The sequence below is a fragment of the Mandrillus leucophaeus genome, unplaced genomic scaffold, assembly GCF_000951045.1.
Source record: "Mandrillus leucophaeus isolate KB7577 unplaced genomic scaffold, Mleu.le_1.0 Scaffold1110, whole genome shotgun sequence".
Lineage (NCBI taxonomy): Eukaryota > Metazoa > Chordata > Mammalia > Primates > Cercopithecidae > Mandrillus > Mandrillus leucophaeus.
In genome coordinates, this window is record NW_012099322.1 from 872223 (window position 1) to 894948 (window position 22726).

Below are 22726 nucleotides of genomic sequence, written 5' to 3' on the forward strand. Positions count from 1 at the left end.
TCCTGCCTCAGCCTCCCGAGTAGCTGGGACCACAGGTGAGCACCACCATGCCTGGCTGATTTTTGTATTTTTAATAGAGACGAGGTTTGAATATGTTGGCCAGGCTGGTCTCGAATTCCTGGTCTCAAGTGATCCACTCACCCTGACCTCCCAAAGTGCTGGGATTACAGGCGTCAGCCACCACACCCAACCCGAAATGGTATTTTAATCAAATTGAACCTTCATATGCACATGATTCTCCAGTAGGCACAAATGCTGGAGGAAAAGATTTGTTTCCTTAGTTTATTAGAATTTAATTACTTATTCTGTATGAACATGTGAGGCAATAAACCCATGCATTATGAAAACATCCACACATCTTGAGCATCACTAAGCATGAGAACTTTAGCAGAACCACTAAGGAGTACACAGATTGCAAAACACAACAACAAACATGACTCTGCTGACATCTTTTCTAAAAAAAATTGAACAAAACAACAAAAAACAAACAAAACAATTACATACAGAAATGCACGAACACACAATCTTCTAAACAGTATAACACACACACATATACACACAAACATACAAAAAAAATCCCACAAATTCCTTTAGCTTTTCAGTACTGCTATGGCCCTCATGTTCACTCATCCAAAAAATATTATTGGACACTTTGGGCCAGCCTGTGACAGATGTTGTGATATAAACAAGAAGGAAGACTCAATCTCTTTTGTTTACAAAATGGCAATCTACAGGGAAAAATGAATTAAGATGCTCTTCAGTGTAGTGAGATCAGTCAGCTGTACCAAAGGTGTCAGGGAAAACTTTGTCACGTCTGGGAGAAAACCTCTCAGTTAGTTTTATTCTATTTTATTATTTACCTATAAATTAATTTAATTTAATTTTTTAAGAGACAGAGTCTCACTCTGACCCAGGTTGAACTGCAGTGGTGAGATCCTAGCTTACTGCAGCCTCGAACTCCTGGACTCAAGTGACTCTTGTGCCTCAGCCTACTCAGTAGTTGGGACTACAGGTGTGAGCCACCATGCCTGGCTAATTTCTTAATTTTTTGTAGAGATGGGGGTCTCATTGTTTTGGCCAGCCTGACCTTGGACTCCTGGCCTCAAGCAATTTTTTTCCCTCTACCTCCCAAAGTGCTGGGATTATGGGCATGAGCCATCATGCCTGGCTCAGCTAATTCTTGAGGGGCAGGAGGGTGTATCCAAGGGGGAAACACCAGAAAGGCTTTTCAAGCTGCTCTGGCAAAGAACCTGAGGCCTGAGATTCCAGCAGACTTGAGACTTTGTCTAGTGTTCCCACTGCGCTGAAATATAATACCTTTACTGATACCACGAATGATTCAAAATGTGTAGTAGTGAACAACTTTTCTTATACAAAGTTGTACTTATTGTGTGCATGCACTGATTTAGCATTTATTCACATGACTTAATTATTCCTATAACTAAAAATTATTATTAGTTTTTTGAGATGGAGTCTCACACTGTCGCCCAGGTTGGAGTGCAGTGGTGCAATCTTGGCTCACTGCAACCTCCGTCTCCCTGGTTCAAGTCATTCTCCTGCCTCAGCCTCCTGAATAGCTGGGATTACAGGCACCCATCACCATGCCCAGCTAATTTCTGTATTTTTAATAGAGACGGCCAGGCTGGTCTTGAGCTCCTGACCTCAGGTGATCCTCCCGCCTCGGCCTCCCAAAGTGCTGGAATTACAGGCGTGAGCCACCACACTCGGTCAAAAATTAATTATTTAATTCTCAAAAAGCCCTATAAGTATTCTCCATTTTACAGTTGAGGAGTTTGCATTATAATAAATCTAAGAAATTCACTAAAGGTATTCAGTTAGAAAGTGGCAGGATTTACATGAGCCACTGTCAAAAACTTCCAACTTAAATCAACAAATTTCGGTTGGCTAAAGACTGGGATATAGGTTTGATCACCTGTGTAGTCTCCACTGATCCTAGCTAGATATTTTTCTTATGTTTAGTGGTTCTTAAAATATGTGGGGTGTTTTCATACGACGCCTCTATATTTAGTCCCTGACATGTGTAATAAGCTAAGAAGAAAAAAAAAAAACTCTTTTGAAAAATCTTCTCTAACTTTCATGCATGTAATTAAATTATGTGCTCTAAACAAAATGCAGCCTAGAAATTGCTACCTTTTTTATTTATTCTCATTTTCAGGGAAGATTATTGGACTATCCTGGCAGATCCCTAAGGGAAACTGCACTTCCCCTTTCCTGACTTCTGTTGGGTTCTGCATCCAGCTGTCTGCATCTGGGTGTGTCTATCCTGGTGTCCTTCCGGCAAGTGCTTTGCCCTGTTCCTTCTGCACTAAACCCTCCTCCTGCTGGCTGCTGTCTTGGTGCTGCTGGTCCCTGTGGGGCCCTGCAGAGTTGCAGGCCATGGCTGACTTTTCCTCCCAGGCAGTTTGGGCTGCACCCCGCTTCAGCTGTGGGTAGTACATTCCTGTACTTCTCCTTGATCTTGCCACTTCTAGATTTCACTTTTTTTAGTGTTCACAAGCAAGTCACCTTGTTCTTAGTTCCAGAGTGGCTTGCACAGGGCTTGGGCTTTCAGGATCACCCAAATAACAACAGGTCAAGAAAAAAGAGTTTACACTGTTGGTGGGAATGTAAATTAGTACAACCACTATGGAGAATAGTTTGGAGGTCCCTCAGAAAATTTCAAATAGAGCTATGATACTATCCAGTAATCCCACACACATATATATATATATATATGTATTTATCCATTCATTAGTGTCTATTAACTAATGAATAGATAAAGTAAATGTGATACATATACACAATGGAGTACTATTCAGCCATAAAAAAGCATGAGATCCTGTCATTTGCAACAACATGGATAGAACTGGAGATCATTATGTTAAATGAACTAAGCCAGGCACAGAAATACAAACTTCACATGTTTTCACTTATTTGTGGGAGCTAAAAATTAAAGCAATTGAATTGACCAGGTAGAGAGCAGAAAGATGGTTACCACAGGCTGAGAAGGTTAGTGGGGGAGTGATGCAGGAAGATGTGGGGATGGTTAATGGATACAAAAAACAAACAAACAAACAAACAAAACAGAAAGAAGTAATAAAACCTTGTATTTGATAGCACAACCAGGTTCTTAAAGTTAAAATAATTTAATTGCACACTTTAAAATAACTAAAAGCATAATTTGGCTGTGTGTAACACAAAGTATAAATGTGTGAGATGATGGATATCCCATTTACTCTGATGTCGATTATTATACATTGCATGCCTGTATCAAAATATCTCATGTACCTCATAAATGTATACATCTACTATGTACCCACAAACATTAAAAAGAAAAAACAGTTTTCCAAAGAAGGATGGTTAGGCTATAGCCCAGCCAAGTCACACCTCTCAGAATAAAGGGACAGTCTGCACCAATAGTGACCTAGAATTTCAACGGAGAAAAGTGAAACTACCTGAACTATTTCAAAAAGTTGATTGTTTTAGCTGCAAAACTATCCTAAGACCTAGTCAACGTAGAGCATTCAGATAAAGACGTCATATTTATCCTCATGACAACCTTGCACTCTGTGGGTCAGGAACGTGAAGCTCAGATTATTTAAATAACTTCCCTGAAATTGCACATTTAAACTGATTTTAGAGTCTCTTTTCCTTTCTCACTTGTGCTGAAAAATTCAGTAGCTCTGCTACTTTCTTTAGGAACCATCAGAAGCTTAACCAAAGGAAAATGGAAATCTCTGGTCTAAAAATAAATAAATAAATAAATAAATAAATAAATAAATAAGTAAATAAATAGAAAACTCCAAAACCAAAGGAAAAAACAAAGAAAGAAAAACGAGCACTGAAAAATGTAGGTGGAAGGACAGGTTAGACAATAGCCCTCTTCCACCCCCAATCCCCCCTCCCACCTTGGCAACTTGAAATTGATGGGGTTTTTCTTTTCTTTGACTTATTTGGTTATTTGTCTACTTACTCTCATTTTCTCTTGGCTTCTTGAAAAGTCCCACATGGAAAAACAAAGCTCAAAAAATTCCTCCTAGCTTCCAGGCTTGCTAAACAACCACAACAAAAACGCTGTTAAAATCGCTTTTAAGAATGGCTGGCAATCTGCTTTAACCTGCTCCCTCACCTTTCAAGAGGCAGGAGATAAGGTCGGGTAGGGTTCCTTTCCTATCAGCTTGGCTGATGCTTGAAGGGAATCTGAGACCTCAATGACTTGGCAGAGCTTTGGGATATAAAGTGAAGACTTGACTCTTGCATGGCCATGGCGTCCCCCCACTGCACTATTCGAGAGTGATGTGTCATCCACTTTAAACATTATGGAGAACTGTGCACTGTGGAGGCGTCTATGAAGAGAGATTACTTGTAGCTGTTTTGTGTCTAAAAAAGAAAAAGAAAGCACCATGAAGCAGCTTAAGAATCAGAAAGAAAGAGAGAGAGAGACAGAAGAAGGGGAGAACTTGGGTCTAACTCACATTTTGGAAGGTATGTTTGGTGACGTCATGAAGACTGGAATGTTTCAGCTTTCAGGACTGTAAAAATTCATATTTATAGGCGGCCTGTTTATGCTATATCATGTATGGTAGCATAGGATATCAAAGGAAGCAGGTCTGTAGGACTGCCACCATTTTAAATGAAAAATGGCTCTTCTCCTCATGCGTGGCATTATAATGTGGCACAGATGGAAACGTGTGCTTTTCTGTTTTACTGTTTCTGTACATTACACAGGCAATAAATACTGGCCAAATCTAGGGTTCCATATAACCTATTTTACCAGTATCAGCTGCTGCAGTTTATGGGTCCTCTAGAGAAAGCTGCCCAGGTTCCCAGGTTTTATAGGCCATTTCAAGGAGACCTCACAAATAAAATGGATGGAAAGTATGTCCCATATTTTTCATATCCATACAGTAAATGCTGCATTTGCTTGTTACAGTTTACACTCTTCAATTATGTGTTGGGCAGACCCTGCTGCTCTTCAAACTCATATGCATTAATTTTTATTCTGTTTTGAAACCACTTTTTTGTTGTCATGAGGCTTTTTCCCATTGTCTAGAGAGTGTACACATTGTGCAAGAGCTGGGAAAGAGAGTGGTTCTACGGTGGAGTGGTTGCTTCACCCACAGGATTCTGAAAAGGCTTTACTGGCTCTGAACACCAGAAAACTGTGCTCCTGTCAGAAAAGCAAAGAGATAGTTTCTAGTCTTTTAATGTAATTCCTAGGAAGGAAAGAAAGAAATAAACGAGTGAAAAGATTAATATCTAACTCAACTCCATCCCAGAGGAATGAACATGTGTTGACTGCCTATCATGAGCAAAGCATTAGAGGTTTTAGAAGCATCATCTATTTAATCACAGCAAACCCACAAATTCAGCCCAGTTATTATCTTCATTTTACAGATAAAAAAATTTAATTTTAGAAATAGTGATGAACCATAAGTCATACAGCTGGGACTGATGCAGAGCTGGAAGTGGAAATAAAAAAAAGTCAATACCAAATTTATATAAATATGTATTGTCATTCAACATAGCCCAATATATTCTGTTTCTAATAATTGAATAAGTTTCACTGTGGCTACCAAAGGTACATCTTTGTGCATTTAGACATGGCGTATGTCTTCGTTGGTTATGTCATTGCCTCAGTTTGAATAAGGTGCTTTATTTAATATGGTCTTCCTAATAGACTGGTAGGCATCCACCTCTCTTCTGTCCCCAAAATCGAGAGTATTAAAGCCACACTGTGGCATAGGTAGCATTGGGAGGGAAAGCCTTATGGATCGGAGAAGAGTTTCTGTCTTCTTCTAAAAGAGGATGTGGCAGGAGGAAAGCAACCAAGGCAAGTTAAAAGCTCCACAGCCCTTGGTGGACTCAGCTCTGTAAGCTGTGAGTTACTGGATAAATTTTTAACAACCTTTCAAACTGATTCTGCACTTTCAATCAGCCATTCCCGTGTGGATATCATTTTAATTTCATTTGTATTGGGATTTCAGAACAATGGCGAAGTAGACTCCAACTTTCTTGAAGGAAAGGTTTCTGACTCATTTTTCTCGGGGTTCCCACCTCATGTATAGGAAGGTCTTGACTGCTGTTTACAAAATTAATGGTTTCAAATAGATGTGTTACGGACACATCTTTGTTTGGTAAATTCTTCCTTTTCTAAATATCACTGCAAAGAAAACCATTTTAAATACATGGAAAGAATTCCTAAAAATATATTTCTAAAATGCAAAATGTTACGTTGGCTTCTCTCTTCTCAGATGGTAAAATCCAGTCTTTCACTGTGGCATGCACAGCTACTCATAAGCTAGCCTCCGACCTCTTCTGCATCAAAGCTCAGATCTTGCTGCTTGACAAAGACTTTCCTGTTGGCCATACTGCAGTCAGGCTCCTTGAAGCCCTCTTCTCCACTAGGCCTTGACTGTGGCTCCTAAATTGTCTTTGGCCAGCCCAGCTTGGTCTTAGCAAACCACTCTGCTAAGTTATCCCCAACCCTGATGTCTAATCAAGTTCTTTACTCCTCATCTTTGATGTCTAAGTTGTTGGTCTTTCTTTTGCAAGAATCCTGTTAAGTCAGTATAGCGAGAACCTCTCTGCTCTGTCCCTTGGTTGTAAATCTCCAGCTGTTTTGCTGAATTTGGAGCTCAGTTCAATCTCTCTCCCTTATTGCAACAGTCTTGAATAAAGTTTTCCTTATCATTTTAATGTGTCTGAATAATTTTGTCTTTAATGTATTTCCTCATTAGACTTCCTATTTTTAATAATAGCAAAATATTTTTTATTTTGTCAATAAGCCACGCTATGCTGTCTGCTACCTCCGTGTTTACATACACATGATTCTTTCTGAAATACTCCTTTCTTTTTCTAAACCAGAGAAGCTTGTGCTTTCCTACTTAAGATTCAGCTCAAATGTTACCACCTTTGAGTACCAGAACATTTTGAATTTACCTTCATTAGGCTACTTATTACACTGTGTTTGAGCCAGCTGCCAGTGTGTCTGTCTCTGATGCTTGCCAGGAAAGTGGTTCTCATTCCTCACTAGTCTTTGTTAGACACGCTTCCCTCCCCTCATGCTATTATGCAGTACAGGCCCTCACATCTAGTAGGACCGCAACAAATGCTGATTGCATGAATGAACGCAGCTTGGCAGAAACACCCATTTCAAAGCAATTGAGCTTGCCTTTTCTTTAAAATAATTCCACGAGATTTTCACTGTAAAACTCTTAGTGAGTGTATTAAAAACAAAGGTTTTTTCCTTTTTTCTTAAGAAAAATAATCCAAAGTTAAGACTTATTATACTGACCTTTCTGAATGTTTTCAGTTTGGGTTTTTTTCCTTTGCTTTTGTTTTTGTTTGTTTGTTTGTTTTAGACTTTGGGATGTGTCTCTTTGTTCTAACTAGAGAGAGAAATTTTATTTTCTGTATGTGCTAATCCTAAGTTACCTACTTCCTCAGGTCTCTAAGAGGCAGAGCCGTATGACTTTATTGCCATTATAACTGTTTTTTTTCTCACTTCTGCTTAGCAGCAGAGGAGGTCCTGTATAGATGGTGGAAAATGCTTTGATAGACCCTACTTTTATGTTTTCCTAAAAATATATTTTATGGTCACTCTGTGATGAAGGCTAATGACATTGTGTTCATCTATCATCTGTGTTAACTCCTTAAAATGCATGACTGACTTTTTAAAACCCTCTCAGATTTTTTCTTTTGTCTTATTTTGAATTGAAAACAAAATACTAAAGTACCCATTCATTTCAGGTTCACATGGAAAAAAAACCTACTAACAACAATCATTTTAAATTATCTCTTTTTATCAGAAACTTCGTAGTCTCTCAATGGGCTCCAAAACCGCAAGAAGTGTTGTTATTATTATTAATTTCAATTTTCTACTTGAGCAAAATGAGGTAGGTGATTTGTCCTGTACCATGTGTCTAGCAGGTGGCTGTCTGGAGAATCCAAAGCTGTCTGTGCGGCTCCAAGCCTGAGTCTTCCCACAGCACCTGCTGCTTCCTGTACAAGACTGTGGGCTTCTTTTATTCTTTAAAAATTTAGTTCTCCTTTATACCTTGTTCAGCTAATGATACATTTTTAAGCAGTTCACATTGGTTCACAAAGTATAAATATATTTTTGGTCTCATTTAGAACAACTGAAATTGTTCTAAATTGTTCTAAAATTCTGACTGAATAGAAGTAATTGTTTGAACACACGATTAGGTTCCATTTTAAATACCCATTCTGCCACCTCACAGTGAGGCTGCCCTGAAATGCTGGGGAGGGAGGAGCACGCAGGTGTAGCTGTAAGGGAGCCAGAGCAGGAAGCACAGGTCAGGAGAGGAGGGCGTATTCTTGGGTCTAAGTGGAAACTGTGCTGAGGAGCTGTGGGGTCAGGTCAGCGTGGGGCTCTGTGATGCCAGCCCCTCCCTAGGGGTTTAGCCTCGGCCAAGTTACCTGGGGTCTCCAAGCCCAGCCTCCTCATCTCAGGTGGACAGTGCCTCCCCTGTGGAGTTGTTTTAAAGGAATGATGTACAGGTCCTAGGATAGCACCAATATTCCATACAGGCATCTTCCTTTTTGCCATTAATTAACTTTATTACCTTTAAGCCAGTTTCTTAACTTCCCTGTGACTGGTTTTCTTCTTGTCAAATAGCAATACTAATACCTGTTTTATCTACACTTGGAGGTTTTTATGAGGGTCACATGAGATAATAGACTTGAAAGCATTTGGAAAATATCCAAGCGTGAGCCACTATGATTAATGACTCCTGTGGCCATTGCGACTGTTCAGAGAGGGAGCAGAGGGAAGAGGAGATGTGCTAATGCTACCCTCTCGGTACTCTAGGAATTATGGTGGTGGTCATGTAGAAAAAAAAAAAGAGAGAAAAAAAGCCCTAATCTTTTAAAAATATTTTTCAATATAAGTATGATATAGGAATCCTCCAGATTTTTTTTTCTAACCTCAGATGGGCTTTTCTGTTTATTAAATAATACACTATTTTTCTCGGGCTCTGTATAAAACTCTGAGAATAAAATTGCACAAGTGTTGCTTTTTGAAACAAATTTATTATTTAATATTACACTGGACATATGTTTATGTTACAAATCGCTCATCCTCTAAGAATGTCAGCATGTAAGTTCACATCAAACATGAAAAGAAATCTAATTTATGTTTCAGCATGGCTTAGACTTAAATGACACTATTTTTCCTGAATTTATGTTCATATGTACACATCTCTACAAGATTTTCCCAACATCCTATGGCATCCTTATAGAACCAGAAACTAGTAGGACATCCTAACGTTAACGCACAGATGTCTCTGTTAAAATGAGCAGTAGGAATCCTCTGTGGATTTGAAGAACAATTCCCTGAAGAATTTACCCCTATCAGTCGCTGGATCATGATTACAGCAGAAAACCAGAAAGTTGAAAGCAGTGTGTGGGGAGAAAAAGGATCAGAAATACCAAATTATGCAGTTGGCCTAAATGCAGTCAGATGTCAGCGAAGGCACCATGTGTAGGCTCTCTCTTCCTACTCAACGTGTCATTTTTTTTTAATAAAACACACATAAATAAGTAAATAAAAGTTCTGCAAATTACAGTCTAGGAATTTAGAAATATGGCTTTTTTTTCTTAAAGTGATCTTACCATTTCTTAAACTTTCTAAGCAACTCCAACATGTTACAGAGATGCCCTTTAATTCATGGCCTCTGAGTAGATCAAAACCTGACCTCCTTTTTCTCTGGGCCTGGAGAACATGTGTTGCCACGTTGAGAGCCCATCCCAGTCTAGTGGTGTGGCCTTTTCAAATTGAACTTAAACCATTTGGTATGCAAGTTCTTTCGGTCGTGGCCAAACATGACTTCCTGTTTCTGAGGAGAAAGGCTTAAAAAGTCTCATAAAAAGACTCAAAGGGCTTCTTGGATATCAAAGGGTCCTTACGAAACATTGTTTGACGAGTTAAATGTATGGAATAAGAAACACACGGAATTCATTTCCTTTAAAATGCACATGGGATTAAGGATTATGGAGAAAAAGGCTTAGAAAAATGCGTTTTAGTTTTATCAAACTTAACTTAAAATGTGTAAAACATAGCTTGAATTGCATTAAATATTTAAATCATGGTTAACATTCTGTCTTAAAATGTGCAACTGTTTACACATACATATATTCAGACAGAAGGTGAACTTGTAAAATAGTGTGATCGATTTTTAAAGTTCATAGTAGAACTTTTACATCCAAATAAATATGTTTCAAAATACACACCTTGTAGGCCCTACATGTAACGCAGAGATCCTGCCTCCCAACCCCACTCCACGACAACTCACGCCATGCCTTCTTTGTTTCAAAGCTGTCTTCAGGGTTTGTAAAACATTGTTTTGAATCGTTTCAATCTTCATTTTATGGCTATATTTGGAAAGAAGAAATTTCTTTTAGAGTCAAGCTTTATGTATAAATTAAATGACAAATCTGGGAATTCTAATTTAGGCTTAAGAAAATCAGATGCGATTCTGTAGTGGGTCTCTTAAACTGGCTCTCTGACAGTCATGACAGAGGATATGTAAAAGTGTTTAGAGCAATGGAATCATTCCTAGAAGAAACATTCTGACTCATCAGATGATTATTTCAAAAGATGATACCCATCTACATGGCTATATTTTGTAACATCTGTTCAAAACAAATCTCATTACTATATAATGACTGTGTGTTATGATGTGGGTGTCTCTGTGTGTTAGCATATAAAAGAGAAGAGGAGAAACATCAAAATGTTTGTAGGGGAAATCCCCAAATGGTAAGATTATAGGTGATTTTTACTTTCCTTTTTGTACATATCAGTTTTTAAATGGCCTGTTATGAGCTTATCAGTGTTAATATCGTTGTTTAATAACTGACTGTCAAAATCAAAGTCTGATTTGTAGCGTTTGCCCATTTTCATGATGGAAATAATCCTGTTATGGTTTATTTTAAGATACCAACTTGAGGTCAGGGCAGGCATTGTTGGGTAGAGATGCCCTGATATGTCAGACAGTGCAGACCATCTTCAGAACACCACTGGGGCCCTTGTTCCTTTTATAGAAAAAGAAAACATTTCACATAAAAAGAAAATGACTATATGAGACTTGTGAATAAATTACGGCCCCCAGATATTTTCAAATGTATTTTTAAAAGGGAAGAATTACACTAACATGTTAAACAGGTTATCTTTGTTTCAGGGTTTGAGAATAAAGAAAGATCTAGAACACATTTTATCGTAGATTGAGGCTCCTATTTGGGATAACCATATCATTATCTAAACTGTGACAACTTTAAGGGTGAAAAGGATTACTGTTATTTATTTTGCAGGAAAACAGGCACAAATTGCAACACTCTCTAGAAAACCATAAAGCATGGTCATCCTGCTTACTCTGAGCATTTTGAGAAACCTTAGCCTTGCCTGACACCAAATTTGATCCATAGATTGGTGCTTAGAGATGCAGCATGTACTGAACTTTTATCTTGTTATTTTTGGTAATACCAAATGTGCATTAAACGACTAATCTGTGAGAGGCACAGTGCTGCGTGATGGGCATGAAGAAGGACTGCATCAGCTGAATGTGGTGTAGTTTGATAAGTACAGGAATAGAGATTTTATAAGGCACTGAGAGTTACAAAGCGCTTGTGACTTCAGAAGAGAAGCTAAGGAATAGTTTCATATTCTCTTGGGGTCTCTGGACAGAGGGGCTGTCTCCCATTTCACCTTGAGACATGTGATGAATTCCTCATTATTCAGGAAGAAGAAAGAAAATGCATTGAATTCCAAGCCAGAAAATTCACCCTCATCTCTGTGTTGAATCTGGAAATACAGCACCACCTCCTTTCCACCCTGTGGAAAATCTACGTAGATCCTATGCATCACTCCAGGAGGAAATCAAAGCCATTATGCAAGCCTTCCCTCAGCTCTCATGCCCCTCCTGAAACCTTTACTGATACATGTTGATCAAAACAATCTCTCTAATAGATCACTATAGTACTTTTTGTTGGTGGCTAGTATATACTCTCTTCTAGTCGGTTAATTCCCCAATCTATGTTTTAGCTTCTCCAGTAAGATAAAAATGGAATGTTCTGTGTAAAAAGGGTCTTTAATCTAATAGCTGATCTCTTTCACAAACTGCCAAGGATCATGTTTTGCTCACAGAAACAGCTAATGAAATCTTCATTTATTAATGGACTGAAAATCACTTTGGCATATGTGTGGTAAGCACTGTATAAGATAGTGAAGACCTGTTAATACTAAAAATGTCTTAATATAAGCAAGACGTTTAATAAATTCTGATCTAATCCTATCACAGCAAAGGACAACTCTGATAAATCAGAGGGAGGTGAGCAATGTAATCTAGCTGAAAGGGAGCAAAGCCTTGGATTCTGCCTTCTAAGACACGCACATCAATAAACCCAGAAAAATGCAGTCATGGTCGCATAGCTGTGCTTTGATGTGGGTGCTGTCTTGGCAGTCACTTTTTATATTAAAATTTCCTATTAATGTTGGGCAGTACAATACATTCAGGATAAAGAGTCCAGCATTCTGGAGTCAGCCCCCGTCTGTCATAATCTACTGTGTGATCTGAGTGTGACTACAGGAAGCCTGTCCTGTGGCTGAGCTTCCTCGGCCCCATAGGATGCTGCACCTGATCCGTGATTCCTAGCTGACCTTTGGTTATGCTGTCTGCTTCAGTTCCCCTGGTAACCTGACAAAGGTAAAATTGTCACTTATGTTACTAAGCAACCCTCAGGATAAAAGGACCACTGATTAGTACATGTTCTCTGAACTGGAAGGAGCTAAAAGTGAACTAGGAATACCTGATGGGGATGCTGTGCTTTGGGCTTTCTGGAGTCTGGTGACTCATAACTGTCGTATCCTTACACCCATGAAAAGGTGAATTGAGAGGAGGACACTGACCTCTCTAGGGGCTTTTTTTTTTTTTTTTTTTTTTTTTTTTTTTTGAGAGGGAGGATTGCTCTTGTTGCCCAGGCTAGAGTGCAATGGCGCGATCTTGGCTCACTGCAACCTCCACCTCCCAGGTTCAAGCGATTCTCCCACCTCAGCCTCTTGAGTATCTGGGATTGTTGGCTAATCTTTTGTATTTTTGAGAGAGATGGGGTTTCGCCCTGTTGGCCAGATTAGAGGTGATTCACCCGCCTCGGCCTCCCAAAGTGCCGAGATTACAGGCGTGAGCCACCGTGCCTGGCCTAGGGCCTTAATTTGAATTGAGAAGCTTTTTGTTTTGTTTTTGCTTTTGTTTTTGAGACGGAGTCTTGCTGTGTGGCCCAGGCTGGAGTGCAATGGCGTGATCTTGGCTCATTGCAACCTCTGCCTCCTGGGTTCAAATGATTCTCCTGCCTCAGCCTCCCAAGTAGCTGGGATTATCTATAGTCGCATGCCACCATGCCAGGCTAATTTTTCATATATTTAGTAGAGACGGGGTTTAACTATGTTAGCCAGTATGGTCTTGATCTGACCTCATGATCTGCCCACCTCGGCCTCCCAAAGTGTTGGGATCACACGCGTGAGAGACCACGCCTGGCCCTGAATTCAGAAGCTTTTAAACCAGGGAAGCTCCTGTATTTACTGGACATGGATCTCATTTCATTGCCCACGTGTTGACCAGGTGCCTGTACCTGTGCTGCTGTTAGAACACTCACTGTTGGTGAGGAACGTTTAGCACGGCAACACAGCAAGCTTGGGTTCCCTCCAGGATCCTCCTGAGCAAACTGGAGCCAAGTGTGGTCTTGGGTAGCCTTACAGGTTGGCTACCCCTTGGAGGATACTTTCGTGGGAAAAACACTAGAGCCTAGTATTTTTCCTAGTATTCAAAAACGCATTTTTGAATCAAGGATTCTGTGGTAAGCTGAAAAAAAAAATGCCACACATATTTCTACTGCCATAATTTCAAAAGTATCTATAATCTTTAGTTTGAAAAAGTACATTAAAATGCTAAGGAATTTATTCCAGTTGTGGTGTACTGAGCATCTTATTATATAGTGATTATATAAAAAGTTTGACTTTGAATTGTTTTTGCTGTCAACATTTCTTCTAGATATAACATTTTATAATTTTAATGTTTATGTCTATATTATAATTATTATTAATATCGAATGTGTCCACTAACGTTTTTTACCAGCTAGAAAAACCAACAAATTCACAGCTTTCCATGCAAAAACATTTTCTTCAAATGTCAGCTACGAAAACTGGTTTAAACAAAAGCAGGCTTTAATTGCTTTGGGAAGAAGTGATTTCTTATGAACTAAGAGAAAGTTTTCAAGAGTACATGCATTTATTATATATTAAACATTGTCTATGTTTAGGTAACATATACATATTATGTATAGATGTAAATATTTGCAAATGCTAGCATATAGCATCTCATTCATTATTTTAAAATGTACTCCATTCTTATTTCTCGACTTCTTTCAATAGAGCTAAAGAGATACACTCTGGTTGATCTTAGACCCCATGGAGGCGTATCATGTGATTAAGAAGGTAACTGGATCTCTAAATGCATAGAGTTTTGTTGATGAAAATCTTGTAATTGCACCCAGAAATGTGCTGGAAAGCAGCACTGGCTGGAATAAATCAGAGTAATCAATACCATGTGACAAATTATTCTTAGCTATCTCTTACTAGCATAGACTCTATACCAAGACTGATATAGGTAGTAGAATCAAATGATTCAAATTTTACTCAATCTAGCAAACATTTAATTAAATAGAAATTTGAACAAAGGTGAAGGGACTCACAAGAGATTAGAAAATTCACTGACTTTGAATAACTGAGTTTACTAAACTGTTCAAGACTGAATTCAGGCATTTAACTAACAAAACAGTTAGGATGCGAAGAAATTCATGTCCCCAGAAATCACAGCATAGTTTTCTTCTTATAGAGGGCCTGTTACTTAAAAAAAAAAAAATCTCAGAGTTTAGCCAAGACATGGGAAGGGAAAATTCCCTCCTTCCCAGTCCACTTCTGTCAACATTACTTAGAACATGTGTTTGATTTAAAAATCCTACAAAGCATCAGGAAATAGAAAATGAAAAAAAAAAAAAAGAAGAAGAAAAGGAAACATGGGGAAAAAGGAAGTTGTGGTTATTAGGGTGTGAGACCCCATACAAAGAGGTTTTCTTCTGCCAACGCCCAGTGCCTTTCTTCAGTCTTCCTTTCCACAGCATTTCTCAAGGAGGCAGCTACAAAGAGACTCAGGATTTGTGAGCATCTTGAATAGATCAGAGGAAATTCAGATGAATTGAGAGGAAAAAGTGGCCTCAATTATTCGAAGTTCAGGGCCTAAAGGAAAGCAATGTCAGACATTCATGAAACAACAGCATGACCAAAAAAAAAAAAAAAAAAAGAAAAGGGAGAGGGGAAGAAAAAAGATAAGGAAGAGGAGGAGCCAGAAAAGACGTGAGGAAAGAAGGGGAGACAAGGAGGTAAGGAAAAAAGGAGTCAGAGCGGGAAGGGAAAGAAAAGCTGGTGAAACTGATGAAGAAAACAGAAAAGAATTGTGGATAGAATGAAAGAAGGAAAGAACTAAGCAAAGAGAAGTTTAAGAGAAGGAAGAGAAATAAGAGAGGAAAAAGACCCAGAGGCAATGCACAGTTTAAATGGTAAAACTATTAAAAATATGGCAAGACCTTCATTACCAGATTGTTGCAGGACACTTCTCGGGCTGTAAATGTGTTCCATTACAATTAAAGACTCAGCAATGACTATTGTTTCATCAAAGAATTGTGTTTGACAAAATCAGGAATCAGAGATCCATTGTGATATTTTTTGAAAAAAAATTTCTACAAATTCATTAATGCTTTAAAAAACTAGAATTCTGGTTAATTTTTTCCAGTACCCACGTGCTTTCCTTAGCAGGAGCCCAGTTTCAGTAAAACCAACACAGGAGGGCACCTGTAACCACAATCTTTTTATAACGAACCCATTAATCTTCCTCACAGTGAAACTGAACACATGGCCATTGGTCATATATGTGCTACGTTTTCAGCTTTGAAGCATGTATCTTCCTACATGCAATCGTTAGTCTCAATGGATATACGATCATTGACATCTTTTCTATTGAAGTGTCCAGGATATGTGTGGAGGAAAAGTTAAATATTAAATTTGAACTCGATTGAACATGGACAAAAACAATGGTCACCAAGTCATGGAACAGGTTGCATGAGTACCTTGAGGCAATCATCCAGCACTGTTTCAGAGAAATCTGTTCCTGTACATTAGTTATTGAAAAATAACAGACAGTCGCAAAAGCAAGTTGACATTTTTGTGTTCCTTGAGCTCAGTCACAAAAGGCCCTTGTGACTGGGCCTCATGCCAAACAACTTGTTACAAAAGGAACTAGGGTTCCAGACGATGCTGAAGCTTCTTGAGACCTCACCTCGTCTATGCACGGACGGGTGGCCGACTCTGGAGCCCAGGCTGTTGCTTCCCAGTATGGTGATAAATCCTCCATAGTCTACTGAGTGTAAATATAAATATAAATATGTATGTATACACACACACATATATAGATATAAGTGTAGAGATATATATATATATATATATATGTCTTTTCCCTTCTCCCCTTCCTATTGCAATTTATTATATCATTTGCTTATTATATCTGTATTGCCACATGCTTGGGATAAAGGTTGTTTACCCTTAAAGGTATTGTGTGTGTGTGTCTTTTCTTCTCCCCTCGCGTGTCTCCTGCACAGAACATGTTTTCACAAATGCAATAATCTCAGCCTCTGAGTGCTTGGATTTTCTCCCCTCAAGAGACAAAGAAAGATACATCCACAAACAGGAAAACTCACGAAACCAAAGACCATAAGTTGAGCTCCATGGACGAGACAATGAAGACCACATTCCCACCACTTTTGAGCTCCTCTAATTTGGTTCCCAAAAACGGCCTGGTGGAAGTGCAGGGGTCTGGAAGGGGTCTGGTTCTCCACCAGTGAGCCAGGGTGCTGTCTTCTAGACAAGTGTGCACATAGGGTATGGGAGGAGGGAAGCTTGTGTATAAGCAACACTGTGAAGAAATTTCATTCATCAGCTTCACAAAACAGCTCTTCAAAATGGCCAATTTTGTGATGTATTATCACAATTCAGCATGTGAAGCGGCTTCACCATCTGAAATGTACACATTAGTTTGGAGATAATTACGAGTTCAGACCCCTCTTCAGTCAATCACTCTGCAACCCTCATCCAAGCCATTTTCTAAAGCAATTGAAAATTACCAGTTAAGAATGCTCAGGAATGTGTGTCATAAGATGCTTCCATATGCAGATCCGCATTGAAGATTTGAGAACACATGTCACGTCAAAGCCCCATTGTGTCAAGGATCCATTGCTTTAAAATAGTTCTTACACAGGAATTTAGAATTCAATAGACTATATCAGCTTCAAGGAAGGAGTCAAAGGAGGGTGATTAAATAATACATACTTTCAAAGCTAGCTGTTTATATGACCAAAGTAGTACTATAGTCGATTCTTTAAATACCAATTTCTTAAAACGTGAGGAGGTGCACATGTTAATAGTTTCTTGTGTTGCTGCCAAATAAATTAGGATATCAGAAATGTGGAAAGGTTCTCACTGAGAAATAATCACTCGGTTAATTTCGGTTCTTAGAGAACAGAGGGCAGGTTTTTTGTGATGGTTGCCCAGATGGCAGGTCGGGGAAGAAAGAGAGCTACTGAAGAGTGTGTGGGGCTTGCCACCCTTGTAGGCCTCCCATCCATTCAAGTCTGCTCCATGCCAAATAGAACACTGACTGCAACACCAGCCATGCGTGACTCTCTTCTCTCCCTTGTCCTCCTTCCACCTGGCCCTGGAGTGACCTGACAAATGGGTTACTTGTAGCCCCCACCGCCCCCCAACAAATTATGCCACCAGCTGGCAGAAGAGCTGAGCCCGCAGCAGGTAGGCACGGCCATGGACCTTGGCCAGCCATCGGCCCTTCACTTGATGTCTTTCCTTCCGTTTCCTCTCCTTGCTTCTTACTCTTGTCCTGGACATTCCGAGCCAAATGCAACTGAAATACTAAGTAAGCTAACGTGAGGCTGACAATAATAGTAAAGCCTCCAGAACTTTCTACCTTTTCAAGGCATCTCTAATGCTTTCTGGAGTGTGATCAAACTCTACAATGACGTATCTCCTCCACTAAATTACAGTCTTTGAGGGTGGAGATCTTGCTGATGAATTTCAACAGTGATTTGTGCATTGTTGTCAGTGTGCACCCTGCCTTTGCTCATCCTATTTTCCTAAGCTGGTCCTATAGAAACCTTCCCCTGCCCCTACATTTTCTTATTTAGCCAAACCACTGCATCTCACTGGCAAATCCTTTGCAGGCTGTGGACATCTCTTCTTACTGACATTTTTAGAGTGGACTCTGATAGGACCTGCCAAGTATTGTGGAGATTTTTTTCTACTATCTTTGTCTTAGCTTTAGGATTGGATCCTCAGCTACTGGAGAAAGGCTTATGGGCACAACAGGAAGAGGAATGATTCCTGCCATTTATCCAAATAGAAGGAAAAAGAGCCTGATTCCAGAGCACTTAAGTAACAAAAGCTACTTTCTAGCAACTCAACTCCCATAGGCAAGAAGTCTAGCATAATGGGTAATGTCAAATGAGTTCAGCACTTCAGATCTTTTATTTATCAGTTGTATGGTCTTGGGCAAATTATATGATTCCAAAAGGTCAGTTTCTTTATTTCTAAAATAAGAAAAATAATACCATTTACCTAACAGGGCTTTAGTAATTTATTTTTTTTTATTTGCATTAAGTTCCTAGAATGACATCTGGAACAAAACAAATTCTCAACATATTTTAAACATTATCTTCACTGTTTATTTTATTATTGTATCAGTATCACACCTATGACCCCATGGCCTCTAGAACAGCTTTGTATTCTTATAGTCACTCAAAAAATATTTGCTATTTCTTAGTTTCTTTGATTATTAAGTTACTATTTTTGTCTAATGTTTGAAAACACATATTTCCAATGTAAATATTAAAACAACACAAAAATATGTACTAAATATCAAGTCTTCTACCCTAACCTCCAAAACTTCCCACTAAAGCAATCACCTTTACCACTTATTTATGTGTCTTCCAAAAATAAGTTACATGTATGTTAGTATAAGTGTGTCCACTTACATTCCTTTACACAAAGTAGTGCAGAAACTCTCTTCATGCTCCTGCCCAAGCCCACACTTCTGTCTTCCCGTGAGAAGTAAGAAATTCTGCTATGTTGAATTTTATTTCCTTAGTTTATCTTTTTCAATAGTTTTTCCCTACCTAACTTTAAACAATATATTTCTAGTTAAACTTATATTTGAACTTAGAAAAAGTGCTATCAATCACCTCTTTGTTGTGATTAATAACTCAACAAAGTACAATGTGTACAAACACACATTTTTAGCTTTTTGCTTTCTTTTTTAACCATATTTATTGATTTACAAAAGTAGTTGAGTCAATTGATTAAGAAAACTCTCATAATTGTGAATTGATGATATGAGATTATTTTCTAAAAACAATTATGCCACAAATATTATTTTAGTATATCTTTTAAAATTTCCCCCCACCCTTCGGAACCCAATAGCTAAATATCGATAGTACTTCAAAATTATAAAAATGGTGAATAGAAATAAGAGTTGGAATTGAAGCTTACTTTCTCATTAGCAGAATGGGACACGAAAAAGTGTTGGAACTCATTATCTCATCACATCTATTAGAACTCCAAATACATGCATTATTTAGGATAATAATAACTTTCACACAAATATTAATGATGTCACATGATCCTAGGATTAAATCAACAGCTTTGTTTCTAATTTATCTGGTCTTTCACATTATTCTTAAAAATAGGAATAATGTTGATTATATGTGTATATATATGTGTATGTATATGTGTATATATGTATATATGTGTGTGTGTATATACATATACACAAAAATACACACAAACTGTTTTATTATGTTAGACCATAATATATTGGCTTTTAAAAAATAACTTTGACGCTTTCTATGCAAAACCAATTAGATCAGCAGCATCATCATAGTTCCAGGAGCACAGATTTTAAATTCATGGGACTCACAATTCAGCATTGAAACAAAGTCCTCCTATGTAAAGGTGTTAGTTACGAATCCTCATGTGACTGAATATAACAGTGGAATGGTAAGTAAGCCATAAGCGCCTTAGAGTGAGCATGTGGGCCCCTTTGAAAATTTTAGCTCTGATTCCTAAATGCCTTTGTAGCTGGGGAAAAGCTGGAGACCATGACTGAACCAACTCTACAAACATGTATTTTTATGGTTTGCATGCATTCATTTTACCAAATCGTTTTACATCCAGTATTTAATTTGCTTCTCATTTCTCTGGGGAAAAAAATCTCGTTAGTCATCTGGATAAATACAACTAAATCAATAAAATGAGACTTTATGTTGATATCAAAGTAAATCTAAGAGTACAGTCTAGTCTCAGTTTGTTTGCTAGTTTGAGTGTTTTGTTTCTTCCTTCTCATCTCCCCTTCCCTCCCTTGACCCCTTCCCCTTTCTTTCTTTCCTTCCTTCCTTCCTTCCTTCTTTCCTTCCTTCCCTCCCTCCCTCCTTCCTTCATTTCTTCCTTCCCTCCTTCATTTCTTCCTTCCCTCCTTCATTCTTTCCTTCCCTCCTTCCTTTCTTCCTTTTACATTTGCTAAAAAGCTGCTATATGCCTGGCATTGTGCTATGTTTCAGGGCAACAAATAGCACAGTCATTTGAACTGAAAGTTACAAAAACTCAAATAAATGTGGGTCGTGTTGAGTGTGATTACAGCAAGTGGGTGGGTCTGGTGGAGAGGAAGGTGAGTCAGAGACGTGTTGCACTATAGTAAGGCTAGAATTCCATCTGCTCACATACTTGGTCCTTCTGCTGGCTCTATTTCTTTTAATAAAATGTCTTAAGATATACTAAGAGGCAAATTAAACTGACGGAGATTTCTTTCATGATGAACAAAACAGCTTTGTAGTTTGTATAAAACCTATAAAAATGGGTAGTTAGAGGAAACATAAGCACTGACTCACTTGCAACTAGAGGGAGTATCAGTGTCTCCCACATATACAATATGACTTTAAACAATGTCAGTTTCTCTCATGTTTCTATGGTGATATCCCATGGTACTTACAGACTTAGTGGAATTACACAGGCCAAAGTAGGTCACATGATACTGACGTTGCTAGTAAATACAAACTCTCTCCTTTCAGAGTGACTGGAGAGAGGCAAGGAAAAACAAAATCATTTTACAAGAAGAACAAAGTACAAAGCAAGTAACAATGGGATAGAAACATGACCTGTGTTTAATTAGCTGGTCCTATTTTTGGGCTACTTACTAAGCATATTCAGTAACAGCCAATCTCAAAAACATCATGCTAAATAAAAAAAGCCAGTCACAAAGACCATATATTCTAGTATTCCACATCCATGAAATGTCCTAGGCAAACCTACAGGGGCACAGAAAATGCATTAGTGGTTGTCTGGGACTTGGGAGTGGGGAGCAAGAATGAGGACCTCTGATTTTGAGTAGGGGGTTTTTTAGGAAGTGACAAAAATGTTTTTCAAATATGTTGTGACTAGTGTTGAACATGACTGTGAATATACTAAAAGCCATTGATGTGTACACTTTAAATGGGTGAGATTCATAGTATATAAATTATATTACAATAAAGCAAAAAATGAAAATGTTGAGTGACTCTAGGATTAGGATATTCTCCAGCCCCTGAATGGCTAGCACATTTTCCCAAGAGTGCACCTAAAGAATCACTCCTCCTGAGAGGCTGGCCTCAGGGTCCTCCCAAGCAGGGACAGCCAGAAGCCTCTCACCAGCCAAAATCAGTGAAAAGGCCAAGCCACAGAAGAGATGGTTACAAGCAAGAGACCTGACCAGTTACCTAATGAATGAACCAGCAGGAGACTGGAGAGAATATTTTCTAGTTGTTTAATTTTAATATCCATGCTCCTTCAACAGGAAGATCTCCTCCAGTTCAGTGGCTTCATTGCTACCTTGGTATCCCTGAGCTTCTCCGTCCACATCAGGGAGTCCCTTCCTTCCTGGCAAAGTGTTGGGGGAACACAAGCAGTCACCTTCAGCTCCTCTTAGAGGAGGGTGGGTGTCTTTTGCACTGACTGTAAAGTTCTTTTTTTTCCAGCCCCACTTTACCTTTCTTTTTTCTTTTCTTTTCTTTCTTTTTTTTTTTTTTTGAGACAGAGTTTCACTCTTGTTGCCCAGGCTGGAGTGTGGTGGTGTGATCTCAGTTCACTTCAACCTCCACCTCTCAGGTTCAAGCAATTCTCCTACCTTAGCCTCCCCAGTAGCTGGGATTATAGGTGCAGGCCACCACACCCAGCTAATTTTGTATTTTTAGTAGAGACAGGGTTTCTCCATGTTGTCCAGGCTGGTCTTGAGCTACTGACCTCATGTGATATGCCTGCCTTGGTGTCCCAAAGTGCTGGGATTGCAGACATGAGCCACCACGCCCAGTTTCCAACTTGCCGTTTTGGGTTTCTTTTTTTCAGAAAAAAAATAGCTCCTGAGTAGGGTGGGGACTTGGAGAACTTTTATGTCTAGCTGGAGGATTGTATATGCACTAATCAGCACTCTGTGTCTAGCTCAGGGATTGTAAATGCACCAATCAGCACTTTGTGTCTAGCTCAGGGATTGTAAATGCACCAATCAGCACT